The sequence below is a fragment of the Haemaphysalis longicornis genome, unplaced genomic scaffold (genome assembly GCF_048455015.1).
Source record: "Haemaphysalis longicornis isolate Haplotype H1 unplaced genomic scaffold, Haemaphysalis longicornis Haplotype H1 scaffold_43, whole genome shotgun sequence".
Lineage (NCBI taxonomy): Eukaryota > Metazoa > Arthropoda > Arachnida > Ixodida > Ixodidae > Haemaphysalis > Haemaphysalis longicornis.
The window spans coordinates 643,632-649,631 of record NW_027526371.1 but is presented as its reverse complement, the minus strand read 5'-3'; the positions used below and the strand labels follow the sequence as shown (position 1 = coordinate 649,631).

General features: G+C 45.1%; 1 protein-coding gene across 1 annotated transcript in view; it reads left to right on the top strand.

Annotated features, from left to right (window-relative positions):
• Positions 1-3,389: 3,389 nt before the first annotated feature.
• Positions 3,390-6,000, top strand: part of LOC144137648 (uncharacterized) — an 87,119-nt gene continuing 84,508 nt past the window's right edge. Inside the window, exon 1 of the mRNA XM_077669587.1 lies at positions 3,390-3,435. The gene's annotated coding sequence lies outside the window, so the exon portion shown is untranslated. The remainder of the gene's footprint in view (positions 3,436-6,000) is intronic.

The following is a 6,000-nucleotide window of genomic DNA, read 5'->3' as shown; positions in this document are numbered from 1 at the left end:
ATGGGGCACTCGTTACAGCGCTATGATGTAAAGGAAAGATGGCGCGATAACTCCCCGCAAAATTGGAAACGCAATCGTCAAAGCACACCTGGCAAACACCACGCACCCGTAGGCCGCTCCGTGCTTGCGAATGTTTACAGCGGCGCGTTCGAGCAAAGCCGGTCGTGGTTCCAGCGGTAAGCGTCAAATTCGGCTCGCAGCTCGTGAAGGTGCTCCGTGAGCATGGGATCTACGTATCGTGTCACTTTGAACAGCGACAGTAATTCCACGATACGAGGGATACGAGGGTGGGAGCGCAACGCTGGCGAAAAATCGCGTACGGCGCCTTAGGCAACGCCACTCGCCTCCTCCTCCACCGGGAGCCAGCCGGAGCCACTAAATGCTACCGCGGGCCTGCGAGTGGTGCTTTTTCCATAATGCATTGCGCGGGAGGAGCCCGAGGAGAGGAGAATGCGATGTCAGAGGAGGTTGGCTTGCCAAAGCTGTGCCGCCTGATGTCATGCTCCCTCCTAACATTTTTCTTCCTCCATGTAGGCTTGCTCCGCCACCCGTCACGCTCTACCTCACGGTCTCCGCGGTATAGCGCCATTATGGTATGGCTGCGGAGCATACACAGAAGAGTGGGCGTATAAGCGACTGAAAGCTGCCGGCGACGCCACCGCGTGTAATTACACCTGGATTAGGGGGTGCAAATCATTCCCGGATGAAGAGCGACCTGCCCGGTTGGAACGCCGTCGTGAGCCCGGAATTCGTCCAGCTTGAATGGCTTAGCGAGCGACATTTTAGCCAGTGTATTTCACACCGAAGTATGCGCCCATGACTGGTTTGTGGTTTACGCGTACACGGGTTGGCGGTGGGAAGTGGGACATGCCCGTTGTGCTGGTGAAGCTAACAGGGCTCAATGCGCCCTGTCAGCTCTCTTTTATAATTCAGCGGTTTTGGCCTGGCTAGTTATAAAAGCAGTAAGATACCTACGACGAAGGAGGAAAACAGGCGGTCACATGTTGCTCCGCTAGAATGAAGCTCCATGCCTTCAAGATTTACCTCGCCGGTGGACGGCTGCCTGTTGTTCTCTTAGAGGAGTAGCGGGGATTCAAGAAGCGTAAGCCCGAACAGAAGCGCGAACAGCCGCGAAAACTAAGGAAAGCCGCTGCCGCCACCGTTCCCGCCTCAAGTTCCAGCTCGAATCCCTCCCGGATTTATGGCAACTTGCTTGCTTGGAATGCCTACGTGGGTCAATAGTACTTGTTCCTCTTTAAGTGCTTTCAGAGCGACATTTTTAGCGGTTTTCTCTACATGTAAATGAGCATGCATAACCTGATGCCGAATTGCATGGGTTGCGGGGATTGTATTAGGGGGTCGGGGGGGGGGGGACAACAAACAGCCAAAGCTTTAAGTTTCATGTCTTAACTGATCGCTTGCACGTTGTAATGGCTGGATATTTAAACGTGGACGTCAAACAGCCCAATGCAACCTGACCGGTGTCCTCTCAGCGGTTCATTGTATTGGGTGGTGTGTTACACAAACCGTGAGATACCTACAATGCGGGAGTGAAACAGATGGCGCCATGTTTGTGCGAGAGACTATAGCTCGGGTCCTTCGAATTTTCATTTAGCTAATTGGCTAAGAACTATGCTCAATCGCAAATTGCAAACGAACGTGTTTTGTTCCGTGCACTCCATGGACTGCGTCCAGCTTCGCAGGTCATCTTTCTTCACAAAGTGGAAGGGCAGTTTTTTTGTATGTTTTTTTTAATGTTTCTAACGCGTTTTTTTTATGTCGTATAAATCAAGTTCCCATTTATTTGTAATTACAGGAGCCGTGGTTGCATCAGTTATGTATTCGCGTTTCTCGTAGATATGCCATTTATTTCTTGTTGCTTAATACTGCTTGTTGACAAGTTCAAAATGTGCTACCAGATTTTGTAGTTGGTAGTGGTTTTGCCTAAATATACTTCTTAAAAACCATGTTGCCTATTTGCCAGTGGGTTTATTTGAAGGATAGATGCACAGACTGGCCAAAATTAGTTCCTCCAAATAACCACAGAAAAGCTATCATTGTTTAGAAATGGCAACTGACACTAGCACGTTTTCAAAAATTAGATTTATACTGGTTGTGCACGGCTTCTCACGTAGGAAAAGGTCATGGCCGCACGTTAAGGTAATCTAGTTTCCTCTTACTGCTCTTAACAAACCTCGCGAACTTAAAAAAAAACAAGAAAATTTGGAATAGAATTTTAGCTTGAAAAGACAAACATTAATTACTTTGTGGAGTGGAGTATGTGCGAAGGCTTGTTGTGGCTAGGGTAAGAGGATGGCGCCTCAACGACAAACTGCATGAGTACAAGTGGTCACTTAAAGTTTGCATTTGCAGGCTCTTTTTTATGCCATTGTATGGAACACAAGTCGCCACCCTTTCGTCATCAAATACATGCGTCGCAGAAATACAAAGATCAGTAATGCGTCGCAGATCCCTTGGCCTTCAAAATTTTCAAACGAATATGCCTGGGTAGGTTTACACCGGTTGCTGGTTTCTGGACTACAGATTCGACAACACAGCCCTGAACTGACTTCATGCTGGTTTCTTTTAAAGGAATGTGTGTACGTTTTTTATGGTGCATTGCCGCGACTGTTAAGGACAGGCGTTGATTTGGAGGGGCTTATCTTCTGAGTGCCTTCCTTCCTTCTCCGGTTAGCTCTCTTTGGTTCCTGACCAATTATCCAACGACACAAACCCATGCAGTATCACTAATCCAGCCATACTGTGTTAGAAACGTTTTCAGTCGCTGTATGAAATTGACGCTCTCTGACGCTGCGAGGGTAGATGTTCCTTTGAAATGTTAATGCAAAGCAGTGGGCTTGGAAGTGTAGACAATTTTTTTGAGATTATACTCACGTTTATATACTCTCAATCCAGAAATACTACCTATCTTCTCAGTTGAAATTTGCAAATTCCTTCAAAGGAGGGTGGAATTCGAATACCACCAAAAAGGCTTTTGAAGTACGCCGTGGTCATTTAGTTCATTTCTATGTACATTTTTTTGCGAATTCCAACTAAAAGTTTTCAGTGGGTGATCCGAACAGAACAGTAATCTGTAAATGCTCTAGCGAAAATGTCAACATAGATGCGGCAGTGGCGCGACCGACCTTTGCATTCTATTTTACGGCTATCAAGATTTCTGTGCTCCTCGCCACATGTCCAGTTGTTAAATCCAAGGTAATGTCACGAAGCATTTCATTCCGTGTTCATAAATACCGAAAGCGCTGCGTACTTTAACCAATTCGAAGTTTTTTAGAACTGTAGAGTTTTTTTTTCAACAACATAAATCCTTCGCCTACGCCGTATCAGAAGGCCGTATTAATACAAAACAAGTTACATCTCGTTTTTCGAAAGGCGGAGCTCTTCCAGAGATTATTTCAACGTGCATCTTTGCTGGTAAGAAAAGATATTTACAAAAATGGCTAGCGAACATCGCGTTGTGTGTTTGGCGCCACTTAAATACAATTTTCTAAGGCATTATCACATACCAAGAATCGCCACTATACTGTTTTAAAATGTATGCCGCATGCTCTTTGTTCCAGGAAGTCTGAGCCCTATTATAAAAAAGATAGTTTACTGGGGACCTCTCAAAGACATTAAAATTCTATGTCATAAAACACGGGGGCCTGTGTTGAAGTGAAGTGTTGAGTATAAAGAGAATTTATTTCGTGCTCATTTTCACAGCGTCGCTTTGAATGGTATAAGTATAATTTTACATTATATAATATAATTTTGAATGTAATATATAACATTTACATGGCCGACAACAGAGCTCTTACACGTGATATGTGTAGCATGTAATATTTATCATTGACACCTACCTGCAGAAATATTATGTTTATTTAAAAGTCTGGTAAAGCCCATTCTTCAGCATAGGCGGTTTGCGACCATCCTAATCCTAATAGCTATATCCTAATAGCTATATCCCCAACGTAATTTTTCAAATAAAGAACAACGGAGAAGATCACGGAGGGGGCACATGGTGCGCAGTGTCTCTCTCCGTGCTCTTATCCCATGTTTTTATGCAGTAGATTTAAAGCACCGAAAGTATATACTGACTCACCGCGAACGACGGTTTTATTAATTCAATAAATCGCACACAGAATGGCCGAAGGATACCACCGGAGAAGTTTTAAGGATATAAGAAAAAAAACCGTGCCACCGAATGCTCGGAACAACAGCACACTTCTCAGGGGTGACCCCATATACAAAGTAACCGTTTGAGATCAAAAGGAAATTGAATAAATTTGGCTGTATGTGGTGCTTGCACCAGGAGCCTCCGGAATGCTAGACAAGCATGAAACCACTGTACCACCTCAGCTTTTTATTGCCTGGTTACTACTGTGAATTAAACATAAACGCACATAAAACCCACACGAGACGTCAGCCACACACTGCCAGGTTGTTGTGCCTAGAATTCTTTAGCCGTGGCAGTTCATATAGAACTTTCGCACTGCCTAAGTCGTCTTCCGACTGCATTCCAGCACCGCATTGCAGCCATCGCTAGAGGGCCGCCGTCCAAGGGCATTGCAAGTTTTAAAGCTACACTAGCTCATTGCTGCGGCGCGTGCCGTTGTCGTGTAGACGTTATGACGTAGCTTCGTTATACCAAGGCGAGTGGTTGGAGTCTGGCTATGGACTACTTTGTTTTTAAGTATTTTGATTCAATTAGAATTTTGTGACTTCGTTCAATTATGATTTTTGTGACAGGCTATTTCTCAGTGCTTTAAGTGGCTGCTTTCTGAGTGCTAGGTTCATTTAAGATTTTTTAGGTTAGACAACGTGAGGGACACGGAAGCAGTGCCAGGCGTGGCATTTTTTGGGAATCGCCAGTGGACGCCGCTTTAGTGGAAGGCTAATATTACCGTCTAATGGCAGGATATACCCAGCGTAAAACCTCTGTCCCCTCTAGTCTGTCTCCTCCGATATGTTGCACACTGCGTATGCAACATACACTTCAATAAAAAAATTTGCCTGCATAGCTTGCTGATTAAAGGTACCCATAGTGAGTCGGTAAACCTGTAAATGTCACTTAGCAGCATGTACGGCCTACCTGGGTAATTTGACCATGTTCATTACAAAAATTGCAATTACGCGACTAGAGAAACATGTTCCTGCCTATAGCACCTGTAGGGGCTTTTAACCGACTCTCAGCCGTAATAACAAAAACAAGAAGAAAAAGAAGAAGGGGAACAGAGCCGTTGTAATAGTGACACACCCATTATGGCACATATAATGACACACAGGCAAACAAATACTCAATGCTACACACATTCCGCGTAAGACGATATGGTGGACATTGCGCAGCTTTAGGCACCACCCGATGACCGTATACAATAAAAGCACGATACATACCTCTCTGCATGTCTTCTATTTTATCTGTGTTGGGCACGCTGCGATAGATCATAAAGTATATACAGAAACAGCAGCTGTGAAAAGTTGACACCTACGGTAATCCGGTAGTCAAGAAAAACGGAAGTGGCGGAACGTGGCGACTAAAGCCAAACCAGCGGCCAACAGAGTGTCAAGAATCAAAGAACGGGAAACCTACCACCACGGAGTAAGCCAAGGGTGGAGCAGGGGAGACGGCGGGCAAGGAGAACCAGAGAGAGCTACAGTGAAGGGCATGAGGCTTCCGTGATGCATATCGAAGCGTCTACCTTAAGAACGGCTGTGAAGGAGGTACGAGTGTACAGCGCTGGGTCAAAAGTCTCACTCGAGCAGTACCACGTACAACACTACTCAAATGCGCCCCGACCTCATTCTTAACACACAATACTGCTACACAATACGAAAATATGTCATTCTGGGCAACAGCGCGAAAAAAGACATGGACAAAGGGAACGGACAGTACGAGTGCTTCTCACAACTAGTTTATTCACGCGATCCGTGCGGAAAATAAACGTTTACAACAGAAGAAAGAGATAGAGAAAAATAAAACATTCAAAATCAACACACTCC